The sequence below is a fragment of the Cucurbita maxima genome, unplaced genomic scaffold (assembly GCF_002738345.1).
Source record: "Cucurbita maxima cultivar Rimu unplaced genomic scaffold, Cmax_1.0 Cma_Scf00166, whole genome shotgun sequence".
Taxonomy (NCBI): Eukaryota; Viridiplantae; Streptophyta; class Magnoliopsida; order Cucurbitales; family Cucurbitaceae; genus Cucurbita; species Cucurbita maxima.
The window spans coordinates 54,213-68,590 of record NW_019272182.1 but is presented as its reverse complement, the minus strand read 5'-3'; the positions used below and the strand labels follow the sequence as shown (position 1 = coordinate 68,590).

The window sequence follows — 14,378 nt, the reverse complement described above, 5'->3', positions numbered from 1 at the left end:
AATTTAAGACTCACTAGCCCAAAGTCCATATGTGGTTAAAAAAATAATCTTCCGTGGCCCAACCCTTGTTCGCAGTCCGCATGCTCTAAGTCAAACTCACGTAACTAGTCAAAAGATGCGGCCCACAACTGGACAGAAGACAAGTGTCACAATCGCACTCTTGCAGTACTGAGACAATGATTATGTGACATTTGTTTTAATCCAATGAACAAGTCAACCATGCAAAATTTAGACTGAACGAACAATAGCAGTGTATGCTCAAATCACGTTTAGAAGAAATATTTTAGAAAACGTGAGCGAGGAAATACGTTAAAAACAATTTCAAATAGAGCAATGTTATAAACTAAAAGTGAACAAACAACAACTAGTCACGGTCTCTTATAGTACATTTTGAGACATTTTAGTCATGATGGGTGTAGATATGATTTTGAAGACTAATCATACACCCCATATTGGCACAACAATAATAGTAAAGACATATCTAAGATGAAAGCAAGTAAAAGGGGTTTGGAATGAGCATGCCACCATGAATCATAAATCATTTACAAGAATAGCTGAGACATCTAACATGAAGCCACAGACAACACGCCTTGGCCAATCATGACCGCGACATCTGCCCTTACACAATTTGTCCATATCTCTATCAACCGGCTCTTCATAAACTCAACATTGTAGGATGAGACTGACTTTCGGTAGGGTCACTTTTGGACCGATAATCTTTAGAAGGGGTCACTAAGGTTGAATTCATACAAAATGAGTCTATAGCTTAATTTTAGAGCATTTGACTGCAGATCAAGAGGTCACCAATTCAAACCTAGTTGGGCCCTTCTGTCTTGGATAGAAATTTGTTACACTTTTTGGACCGACACTATGTCTAAGAGGTCACTAAGGTTAAAATCCTACAAAATGGGTCAATGGCTCAGTGGTAGAGAATGTGACCGGTCACCCGTTTCAACTTGGTTGAGCCCTTCTATTTTGGACAGACACTTTTTACACATTTGGATTGACACTCTGTTAAAGGGGTAACTAAGGTTGAAATCATGCAAAATGGGTCCATAGCTTAGTGGTAGAGCATTTGACTGTAGATCAAGAGGTCACCAGTTGAGGTCATCTAGTTGGGCCCTTTTATTTTAGAAAGACACTTTGTTCGATTTCCTCCTGACCACGAGTGTCTAAAGGAAAAGAAATAAGAATAATTACCAATTCCAAACCTTATTCCAAAGTCCTCCACTAGACCACCGAGTTTCTTTGAGCTAGACACAAAAAATTAGCGGTTAAATTTAGGAAACTTATGATTTTTATATTATCATAAGTTTAATTGAGCTAGGTCAATTCAATCTAGTGGTCCCAAGAATTGAACCGAACCAAACCAACTAGTTAGTAACATGATTTAGTGGAAGCATTTTCACGCAAAGTAGAAGCAATAATGGAGGGATTGAATAATATAGTTTTCACCCCTTGTTTCTCGAAGGAATATTGAAATAATATAGTTTTCATGTTAAGTTTTGCATGGAAGAAAGAAAGACGGGGATGTAAAGTATTATTTCAATTTGTTTGTAATATACAACAATATATAAATTAACTATAAGAAATATATAAAATTTGATGTTCTCTAAGAACTTCAATCAACACTGGAGGGTTACTTCTGCAACCACTCTAAAGGTGCTCAAGATTACAACGAGTTAGATAAAATAGCTCTAGAACTTTGAATTCAATAACTTGAGTTTGACTCGTGATAGGATCTCTCTTCTTGTGGAATCTACATAAAATAGGAAAACCATTCCAAAACAAAATTTTACAAGGGGTTCTATGGTGTAGTGGTTAGCACTTTGGACTTTGAATCCAACAACCTGGGTTCAACTCCCGATAGGACCTTTAAGAAATCACCTTGATGTAAAATCCCAGAATAAGGTAACAACAACCTAAGACATTTTTAAAAAGGGTGTTACTTAGCATTCGATGTGAAAACACAAATTTACTTTGAGGCATAAGGAGGCATCAAATTTATAAGTTCTTAGTCTTAGGAATAGCCCACCATGATATTGTGCACATAGTATCTACTAGAGACCAAGGGTACATGTGGGGAAGCTATTATTTCATGCATTATAGTAATTTTACATTGTTTCTTGGTTTACCTACTTATCCTTATCCAATGACCACCAAATTTCATATCTAACCTCAACATGCTATAATATGCTCAGTATTAAAATATGATAGGCAGCGGAGCTCATATAGTAGGTTATTTTGATGTTACTTAAATCTAGAACTATTTGATCGGTTCAGGGTCTTAACTCACGGTTCTTTGGGTTTTTCTTTCATATATCCTTAATTCATACTTGGTTTAGGGTTCATATGAAAATCCAAATGAATTCTACAGGTATTTCTTAATAAAGAGTCCAAGGGGGCTACTTACCTTGTCGTCAACGTTTGGGACCTCCATTCTTGAGCTTCAAGTATCTGAATTACTTCAAATTTCCTTCCACATACTCCTTATTGTATCTAGTTTATGAAACCATAATGTTTTTCTTGACAATCGGTCTAAAATGGGGTTAAAATTGAGAAAACCAGAGAAAAGATCAAATTTTGAGTTGACTTGGACAGTTCAGTTGAACTGGCCGTATCATCGTTTTCTTCCTCTGAACAGGTAGAAGATGCGCATTTTTCGCCTCGCCACCATCTGAAACTCGGCCTGTACAGCCACATTTATAGCGTTTTTCTCCTCGATTTCTTCGTGAAACTTAAAGATGGATGTTACAAGAAAGGGCTAGGGATTTATTTGATACCTTCTTGTGGATCGTAGCCTAAGATATTCGCTTCCAAAGTTCATCCAAAATCTGATTTATCGCTAGAGATAAAACAAATGATTTCTTATTGGGTAGCCGATTCTAGGGGTTTCAAGGCCCTATTTCTTCATTGAACCACTTCCATATCCTTTCTTCAGGCTAAAGAAATTGGATTGGAGGAACGTCTTTAAGTGTAGGACCTTAATTTCCAGAAATCGTTATCGGTATGCAACTCACTCTAAACGCCAGATTTTCAATCTCGTCAGTAGCTGGTTCTACAACGTTTCAGCACTCGATTCATTCATCAAGTTTACTCAATTTCTTCCTCTGTAGCTAGAGGAATCCTTAATTTGAAGGAAAAGAGATCATAGATAGAAATTCGACTCTTATCCCCAATTTAATTTCGAAACCTATTTCCTTCAATTCGGCACGCTCTCGAGGTTATTTTTCTTTGTGGTCTTCTATGGAAGCATTCATTGGATGTGCAGAAACTAATTGGAATCATTCTTGCTCGATGAGTCATCATGTATCCTCGGATTGGATTTTCAAGTTTCGATTGAAGTTCTTCAATGGTAGATTGAATTGGGGGAATGACTTCTGGGTACTTTCAGCACTCTATTCCTTCATACAACTTGTGGGTAATCTTGTTGAGAAACTGTAGGAATAAGTTTGAAGAGAAATGATGGAGGATTGCTCTCGAATTTGGAAGAAATCTGAGAGTAGGAGACCCATAATCTAAATGGTTATTGCATTCGATCGGGGGATCGACCTTTCTCGATTCGTATTCCAGATTGTTGCTCCTACTTCAGACTTTATAGGAGGAGCTTAAACCAACATTGAGAGCTCTAGAATCTTCGTTATTTAGAAGTTTGAAGAGAAATGATGGAGGATTGCTCTGGAATTTGGATGAAATCCTAGAGTCAAAGACCCATAATCTAAACGCTTATTGCCTTCGATTGGGGGATCAACCTTTCACAATTCTTATTTCGTATTGTTGCTCATACTTCAGACTTTATAGGAGGAACTTAAACCGACATTGAGAGATCCAGATTCTTCATTAGTTAGAGCTTAAACGACTTTTCAATTACTCAAATCAGAGCTAAAACGAAGAAATTACAGTCGAGACAATATACCCGACGTGATGATGTGGCAGTAAAATTAAAATGATTGACAAATCAAAATATATCAAAGTATGACATTTATAATTTTGGAAGAGTAACAAATGGTGGAGTTTTTCTTATTATTATATTTCTAAATAAAATTATTTTTCCAAAATATAAATTTGAATCTAACCGTTACATCCATTTTTACTATTACTATATTATGTTATTAAATTACTATATTTTAAAATTTTGGTAGTTACTCACATAGTTTTTATTATTATTATATTAAAAATTTTAAATAAATGAATTTGGAAAATTTTCTTATTTATTTATTTTTAATCTCCACCTTCCATTATTCCAACACAATCCAATGGTCAATACTAATTCCTCCATTTTTCCACTTTTCTTCTCTATATAAACTCATCAACTTCCCCACATTTTAAACACATAACTTCCATAAATTCTCCAATCCTCATTTGTTCAAAGTCTCCATTGTTTGTTGCTCTCTCCAAGCTTACAAGTTTATTTCTCTTCATCTTATTGTTGAGAGAGATTATTATTGTATTGTTAGAAAATAGTTGTGAGTGTTCCAAATTGTAAATCTACTCTTTCAGAGAGTTGTGGTGTGTTACTTTCAAACTCAAATATTTGTATCGGTTTGATCCTGCGTCGTGGAAAGAATTGAGTTTGCTCTTGAACTCGTAAAAAGAGGGAATCGAAGCTGCTTTACCAAGGAAGGGAAGGAGCAGCTCTCAAGGAATTGACTGAATTTTCGCCGCGGTGTAGCGGTTTGACTCTGATCCGTGGAAAGAGTCGAGAAAGTTCTTTATTCAAATTCCCAAGAGGCGCTTGGAGAGTGGAGTAGGTTGAGTTTGACCGAACCACTATAAAACGACGGTGTCATTTTCTCTAATTCTTTTCTATTTAATTTCAAAACTATTATTGTGATTTATTGCATGTTCTACTTGATTATTGTTTTAACTTGAATTGTTTTGTTCTAGTAATTATCATCTTCTACTTATTTGTAAAAAAAAGTTTCATCATTAGAAAAATTAATCAAGTTTAGACACTTTTATCGTTAAAACCCTATTCACCCCCTCTCTAGGGTTGCTATACAAATCCAACACTTTAATCAAGCTCGAGCCTTGGACTAGGCAAATTGTTTAGTGATAGTTGAAATGGATGACTTCGACGTCGTGTCAGGAATGAACGTCCTGCTGAAACACAAAGTCATTTACATGCCCCTAGCAAAATGTCTAGTAGTAACAGAGTCTAACCCGACGATCATTCAGAAAAACATCCATCAACAAAGAGAGTTGAAAAAGATGTCGATACTACAGTTGAGAAAGAATTATAGCCATGATGAATCTATGCTTGCTGCTATTGTTGTAATTGAAAAGGGGAGCTCGAGTGAGTCAACCTCAATAGAAACCTTGTTGCCACTACATAAACACCACGACGCAAAACAAGGTCAGATAATGGATTTATCCCCACCAGGAGAGACAAAAACAAGGTCAGATACTGAATAAGAGAGAAAAAAAATAAACCACTGAAGCAACACATGTTCACACAGAAATACCATCTAGTCGGATGAAGAGAAGGGTCAGTTGGAAGCGCCAACCACAATAATTTCAAGAAAAATAAAGAGTTCATATAAGTTAAGGTCAGATCAACTTCGAGTTCAAAGCAACAAAAACCAAAGACTGGTGTGAAAATATTATGAACTAGTTAAAGTTATCCTTAAGATTATGAAGACATCATATAGAATCCAATTGCTCTTATGGATGCGGACTAACCTTGTTGTCCACGTTAGAAACTTGAAACGTTATTATTTCGACCAAGAAGACATCAAGTAGAAGAAGGTGGTATGACGTCATACAAATAAGAAAAAGTTTCAAGCGAAGAAAGTAGGAAAGACAGGAACAGAGAAGACATGAAGACTCAACAAACCAAGAAGTGGTTTTCAATAGCACCTAGTAGGTTGGAAGAGACTCCTCATTATGAGATCAGCTGGAAGCGTATTGAGAGACCTAAATTCAGCCTCATCCAATAAATTGTGTGGGGGCAGATGTCACAGTCATGATTGCCTAAGGCGTGTTTCCTATGGTTGCATGTTGCATGTCTCAGCCATTCTTGTAAACGATTTATTGTCTAAGGCGGTTATTTTGGCTATGTTATTGTTTACCGGTTATTTAGGCGACACGCCTTGAGCAATCATGACCATCACAATTGGCTAAGACATTTGTTGTCCATATGTTATTGTTGTCCAAGAGACTCCTCATTATGAAGTCATGATTGACTAAGACATTTAAAGAAGTTTTACCTAGAGCAACTTCTATCACAATCCTCTTCTCGCTCTCTGAAACTTCTTTAAATGTTATTGTTCACCGGTTATTTGGGCGCATCTTCCTTAAAAGAATTGTGATGACAGATGATCTAGGTAAAACTTCTATTGAGAGATTAGTGCAATAGAGAATCTGTGTCCCTTTCCTGAAGCCTTCAGCGGACAACATAACAAACAGTTCCTAGAAAAAATATCATAGAACAATTTGTGTAATGCCTTTGAAGTTAGGCTCGAGGCTCTATCTTATCTCCCAAGAATATTGTTCATTCTCTATTCACATAGAAATTCTGCCATAGAAAGTGGAAGTTCTAATGGAATGATTTGAAAGTGGTACCCTCATCTTTTTTTATAAGACTACCTTGGCCTTCGTGGAATGATTATGCTATGTTGATTCTTAGAGAAAGGAGTAGGAGTAAGAGTAGATGACTGTTTATGGTCCAAGTCCCGAAAAAGTAAGTCTTGATGTCAAGAAAGGAGAGGAATCCTCATAGTTCCAAGATTTGAAGAGAATCATACATACACAAATTTTCTTTTGTTTGTTTATTCTTGTTGTTTGCTCTCTTCAATTAACATGTTGTAAAGACACTTGAAAATTATAATTAAATATAGTTTTTTTTTTCTTTCTAAATATCCATTTGAATTACTTCTTGGTTCAAGGTTTGAAAAACCTATTTCAAATCTTATTATATTGCATGCTTCAATTTGATATAATTGTTGGGGGCATTTTGAGAATCAAACTCGAGACCTCTCGCACCCGAAGCGAGAATCATACCACTAGACCAAATGCCTTGTAGTGGATCTATCATTATTAGTTGCTGGTCCATATCTTTTATGCGCCTCAATATTTGAAGTTTATCCACATGTTTTTGTGTTTTAGAACCTATTATTATTGTCATGTTAACTTCACATTGTTGGTAATCACACTACCCTACGTTTTATAATCTCTATGTATTTGCTGAAACCACCACACCTAAATGAAGTTCTTAAATAATCAAATAAATTATAAAGGATAGGGAAATAACAATAAATGAAAAGAGCCTGTAACAAAAGGCAAACATGATACCTATGGTGAGTTGTACTAGAAGACAAATATACTATAATAAAAGATCAAATATGATCTATATGATAAGTTATAATTTAGGATTAAATATCCTTAACATTAAAGAAAGACTTCTGATCTCATGAACCATTAGTATGTAATCATAAGAAAGAGTATTTGAAGCATCACGTTGTTGCTGTATGTCTAAGCCATTGCAAACATGCTCAAAAGGTTTCTCTCAATTTTCACAAAATTTACATTAACATTTGAAGATTCAATCTAGCTAGTTTTCATAACACTACGTTGTCCTCGGCCACTAAGATTCTTTCCAATTTACACTTTTCACGACTTAAGTTTTCATATTTCTTTTCTAATTTCTTTGTGTTGACTTTGTTGCCCAAAAATTGGTGTATTCCCCTCATTGACCTTATTATGATAATATTTGTATAATTATGAACTCAAATATTTAGAAACATTATCTTTTTAATATAATATACTACTTTTTCTATTTTGTAATGTGTCTCGAGTTGCAGACCTGTCACTTCATACATATGACAATCATGAAAATTCTAGATATAAAAACATACACGATTACTTTCTTTAAGGCATCCCATATATACTTTCCCATTACTTGGTATACTAGGGCAATAAAGTCTAAGGAACATAATTCTACCACTAAAAGTATTTTTGTTTTCTTTGGATTTCATTTATTTGCAGTCATCATGTTAAATTTTTTTACTATTGTTTTTACAACAACCAAAACCATTTGATAGAGTTTGAAGAGAAATAGTGGAGGATTGCTCTCGAATTTGGAAGAAATCTGAGAGTAGGAGACCCATAATCTAAACGCTTATTGCCTTCGAGTAGGTGATCGACCTTTCTCGATTCTTATTCCGTATTGTTGCTCCTACTTCAGACTTTATAGGAGGAGCTTAAACCTACCTTGAGAGCTATAAGAGAGACGCTATTTAGAAGTTTAAAGAGAAATGGTGGAGGATTGCTCTCGAATTTGGAAGAAATTTTAGAGTAGGAGACCCATAATCTAAACGCTTATTGCCTTCGATTGGGGGATCGATCTTTCTTGATTCTTATTCCGTGTTGTTGCTCCTACTTTAATATTTGTAGGAGGAGCTTAAACCGACATTGAGAGCTATAGAATTTTCGTTATTTAGAGATCGAACTTTCTGGATAATTTTTCGGAGATATCAACTCCGATCATAGCCTTACCGACCTTGGCTTTGAATACTAGTCGTTGGATGTGATGATCCGTGCGGCATTTCTATAATTGTTCATTATTCCAGGGGTATTTTGGTAATTTGCCACTTTTGAAATATTTTATTATTATTTTTCTCGAAAAATCCATAATTTTTCTACAAATTCCTCCTCGCTTTTTTGATCATTTTCCCCTTATTTTGAATCTTGCATTCCTTCTAGATAAGGAATTACAAATCCGGAAAGATTTTTGATAATTGATAAAATGACTTTTTTGCCCTAAAATCACTTGTTAGGTACTCAGTTGACTAAGTCCCTTGTTCTTGCTTAATCCTTTAATTTTTTTTCCTTTCTATCCTTTGGGTCTTTTATGAGTGGCTTATTCTTATGGGAGTTAATTTCCTTCATTTTTTGGTGTTACATATACATACTCGTTACAAACACAAAATAAGAAGCATGCTCAAAAGAAGAAAAAAAATACTAGATTAAAAACAGAGGTTAGTCCATGGCCCACACTCCAAAGTCCGCTCTCATCCATGACCAAATCTTAGTTACTTGAAAAAAAATGATAAACATGGAGTGAGTAAAACTTATTAAGTAGCCTACTAGTAGGTTCTTAATCGCGACCTCAAGATCTTAGAACTTAGAGGTCATCGTGTCATGTATCATATACTGATCTTGAAAACCTTCCCCTAAAATAAACTTCAATTTTCTCCCCATGAACACATGAGTGGTGTCGTCATAATGATGTAATCCTACTAGTAAATCGTGGTGCAGGACATCTCGTTTAGCCGAAGGGAAAGGTAGGCCTATCATAACATCCTTTTCATGATACATATTGTAGCACATCCTACCTAAAGAGAAATAGGGGCCTTTTAGTACACATCGTAATGGCAGATAATGGTTACTTATGGGTATGGATCCTAGCAACTTATTTAGCATGTTATTCACATAGTTCTACGTACTTGATACATGGATTATTGATGAACCTCTTTCCTTCACCAAACTTAGGGGTAAACTTATTTAGAAGGTGCAGGAACAAGTTTGGAAATGAATAGTGGACTATAGTTCTCGAATTCGAGGTAAATCCATGAACACGATACCCCAAAACAAAAAACTTGTACCTCTCGATTGGTTACTCGATTAAGCTTGCTTCTTACCCCTAATAGTCTACCCTAATTAATAATTTATAGACGGATTTTCAACTAGGGTATACTTTCGTAGTATGGATACATGAAAGATATTATGTACTGCAGACAAGTTTGGGAATTGCCCGTTTCTATAGGCCACAAATCCAATCCTTTCTAATATCTCAAAGGAACGGATAAACCTAGGGCTTAGCTTCCCCTTTTAACCCTACCTGAGCACCCCTCTCATGGGGTGCTACCTTTAGGAATATATGATCCCCTACCTACAATTCCATGTCCTTGCGCCTTAGGTCTGCATAGCTTTTCTCTCGGCTTTGTGCGGTTTATATCCTAGCTTTAATATTCTGGACTGCGGCGTTGGTAATTTGCACCAGCTGTGGCCCAATAGTTGTCGTTTGCCCCCCTTCTTCCCAAAAGATAGGGGATCGAAATCTTCGTCCATAGAGAACCTCGTATGTGGCCATTTGTATGGTGGCTTGGCAACTATTATTATAAGCGAATTTCATAAGGGGTAGGTACTTATCCGAGCTTCCTGCAAAATCCATCACATTTGCCCTCAACATGTCTTCCAATATTTGCTTGAGCATTTCTGTTTGACCATCTGTTTATGGGTGGAATGTCGTGTTATAACTGCGTACCCAATGCCTTTTGTTGAATTTTCCACAAGCGAGATTTAAATCTGACATCTCGGTCTAATACTATTTTCTTTTGTTGAATTTCCAGAAGCGTACCCCATACCTTTACTAATGAAAATTCATTTTTAATGTTAGCAAGAGTAGCTCAGTTGGGAGATTGTTAGACTGAAGATTTGAAGGTCACACGTGTTTTATCCACGTTCAACACACCTAATACACGTTTATTACCTAATTATACAATCTAAAAACCTAACTTGCTTATAGAATCTAAAATTAATGATTATTTCTTTTTTAAATATAATGAATTAGCGGAAATACCTTTACTTATGAATTTTCATTTTTAATATTAGCGGGGATAGCTCTGTTAGGAGAGCGTCAAACTGAAGATTTGAAGGTCACGTGTTTGATCTCCATTTTCACTGCACCTGTTTCTATTTGCATAACCTGACTATTCGATAAAAAATTAGTCATTATTTCTGTTTAAAATCTCAATAAATCAGTTAAAATACCTTTACTAATGAATTTTTATTTCTAATGATTGCGTGGATAGCTCAGTTGGGAGAGCGTCAGATTGAAGATCTGAAGGTTACGTTTTCGATCAATGTTCATCCCACATGGTTCACATTGCTTAATTTGATTATTTAGCATCGTAAGTTGCATAACTTGACTATTCAATCTTTATCTTTAAGGTAGGTCTTGTTCGATTTACATTTATGGCATCTTATAGTTTAGTTGGTTATTATTTCTTTTTAAAATATAATGAATTAGTGGTTGGGAGAGTGTCAAACTAAAGATTTGAAGGTCACATGTTTAATCTCCACGTTCACCGCACCTCCGCACCTGTTTCCATTTGCATAAGCTAACTATTCAATCAAAAATTAGTTATTATTTATTTTTAAAATTTCAATGAATAATGGATAGCTCAGTTGGGACTGAATATTGAACGTTACATGTTTAATCCACGTTCACCGCACTTGGTTTACGTTGCATAAGTCCATTAAGTTGCATAATTTTATTCAATCTACAGTTAGTGATTATTTCTTTTTAAAATATAATGAATTAGCGAAAATACCTTTACTTGTGATTTTTTTTTTCAAATATTAGCGAGGATAACTTTTGAGAGTGTCAGACTGAAAATCTGAAGGTCACGTGCTCGATCCACGTTCTTCACCGCACCTGATTGAAGTCACATAACTTGCCTACTCACTATTCAATTTAAAATTAGTGATTATTTCTTTTTAAAATATCAATGAATTAGCTAAAACATAACTTGACTCCTCACCATTCAATTTAAAATTAGTGAGTATTTCTTTTTAAAATATCAATGAATTAGCTAAATACCTTACTAATGAGTTTTCATTTTTAATGTTAGCGGGGATAGCTTAATTAGGAGAGCATCACTGAAGATCTCAAGGTCACGTGTTTGATCCACGTTCACCGCACCTGATTCAAGTTGACTAAGTTGCATAACCAGACAATTCAATCTAAAATTAGTGATTATTTCTTTTTAAAATCACAATGAAGCTTTGAAAATATCTTTACCGATGAATTTTTATTTTTAATGTTAGCGGGGATAGCTCAATTTGGAGAGTGTTAGTGAAGTTCTAAAAGTCACATGTTTGATCAACATTCACTTCACCTAATTCAAGTTGACTAACTTGCACAACTTGAATATTCCATCTAAAATGAGTGATATTTCGTTTTAAAATTACTTGACTACTTAATCTAAATTTAGTGATTATTTCTTTTTAAAATTTAAGTATTTTCATTTTCAATGTTAGAGGGGATAGCTTAGTTGGGAGAGCTTAATATTGAAGATTTGAAGGTCATGTGTTGGTTCGACCTTGGCAACACCTGATTCAAGTAGCGTGGATTTCTAATTCTTTATTTGACTATAAATGCTCTATAAGACATTTTGTAAAATGACTCATTTTATTGCATCAAACAATAAAATTGATCTTTCGTAGAATCGTCAATAGACTCTAATTTCAATGTTGCTAAGTTAAGTTCTTTTGATGTAGGTGATGATTTTTCTGATTCGAGGACAAATCCTGAAGAGGGGGATGATGATAAGAATCACGGTGTACATTCTACTTTCAATGTTGCTGAGTTGAGTCCTTTTAATGTAGGTGATGATTTTTCTAATTCGAGAACGAATCCTTTTGAAGAGGGGGATGATGATAAGAATCACGGTGTTCCAACTGGACCTATTACACAACCCAAGGCCAAGAAGATTCAACAAGCATTCATACATCATCTACAAAATTGGATAAGCTAGGTTCAACAATCATTTCATGTGTTACAAGCTGATTTGTTTGAGTCAAGATCATTTGGAGATTCAAAAGTAAATATTTGCATGGTTGAAGTAGCGGATGAAGTTGCAAGCATCATTTCATGAGTGGTTAGAAAACTTTATTTATTATTTTAATTTCATAAAGTTTGTAATGCTCATATTGACTTCGTATTCTGTGGAGATTTAAAGGGATCGAGATTAAATCACGGCCACTAACTTTTTTTGTGGGGAGACTATAAATACCCACAAATTATTATGTAAAAGCTTATTTGTGATCAATGAAATTGATCTCTCATGTTGAGACGTTCCCCTTATAGAAATCTGAGCATATCTTTGTAGTTTCTAAGTTTCATGCAATTCTTGTGGTAAATTGCATCTTACTTATTCAATCAAGCCTTGATCAAGTATTATGGAGTGACTCAATTTAGAAAAAGATTTCAAATCTTGCTTCTCACTCTTGGATCTCATAATCTAATTCTATCCTTATCTTTTCGTTGATCCAAATTTTGTATAAGAAGGTGTTAATTTCTTTAATACAAGGGTTCTTGCTTCTACAAAAGCTTGGCTTCTTGGGCTGAAGATTATGGTTGGTCTATCATCCTTCAACGGGATCTTCTATCCCCATGACTTGATCTGATGCGGTCGTTCTTCTAACGCCAATTACACGTCCAGTTGTCGAGATTGTAATGTGAGTTTGTAGCCCATCCATTGAGGTTCTTTGAATGATTCTATAGCTTTATCATTTCTATGTTTGGAGTTTGATCATGGGTCTTGGGCGAAGGAATCCTTGGTTTACCACGCTTGAGTTGAAGGAAGTGTCATAGGGCTAATTTTTTTTTCCAATTTTTTCCAATTTTATTGATCTTTTTTTAGTGATTTTATTTCAATTTTGTCAAACCCACTCTTGTGCTCATCTCAATCATTTATCACATTAACCATTTGAATAAAATAAAGTCACATTAACCATTTGACCAAATGTCTATAGCATAACACTAACAAAGGTACAAAGTTCGTGACATTAACCATTTGAATCACCTTAATCCCACTTGCTGAACTTGACCAAATGTATATAACATAACACTAACAAATGTAAAAATAATATTCCATTGGGAATCAAACCCGAGTCTCCTGGGTAAAAGTCAGATATCCTAGACGCTGGACGATAATGGATTTTTGGTATAGATGTCCTGAAGTCTTTTGTCAGATTGTTGAAGAGTTTTAGCATTATCTTGTGCTTAATGTATAACTCTTCGACACGTCCTTCCCTGTGCGTGTTAGAGTTCTTAGAACTACCGCGACGTTTCGAGCTGTTCGATTGTGTGACTTTTTCTTCAAAAGAGTCAACATCAAATGTTAGGTCTTTGATTGACAACCCATCTAAGGGAGCGCCGATTGCATCGATTCCATCAACGATCTTCCCATGAGTTTATGGTGCATGACCAATTTTTTATACCATTCACCTTCGAGCACTACCATAGTTTTGCATCGTCCATGAGATGCATTGCGGCTAACGTAACTCTCAGGTCGTATGATAAAGTTACTGTAACCCTCAACTCTCAGGTCGTATGATAGAGTTCTTAAAGCTACTGCGACATTTCGAGGTGTTCAATCGTATGACTTTTTCTTCAAAAGAGTCAACATCAAACGTCAGGTCTTTAATTGGCAATCCATCTAGGGGAGCATCGATTGCATCGATTCTATCAATAGTCTTCCCATGAGTTTATGGTGCATGACCTATTTTTTATATCATCCACCTTCAAGCGCCACCGTCCATGAGATGCATTGTGGCCAACATAACTCTTAGGTCCTATGAGCAAGTTT

The 14,378-nt window shown here is 35.3% G+C and overlaps 1 non-coding gene across 1 annotated transcript; it reads left to right on the top strand.

The window, feature by feature from the left end:
- Window positions 1-1,803: 1,803 nt before the first annotated feature.
- TRNAQ-UUG lies at window positions 1,804-1,875 on the top strand. The gene has a single exon. It is a non-coding gene; the product is annotated as a tRNA-Gln (tRNA).
- Window positions 1,876-14,378: the final 12,503 nt, after the last annotated feature.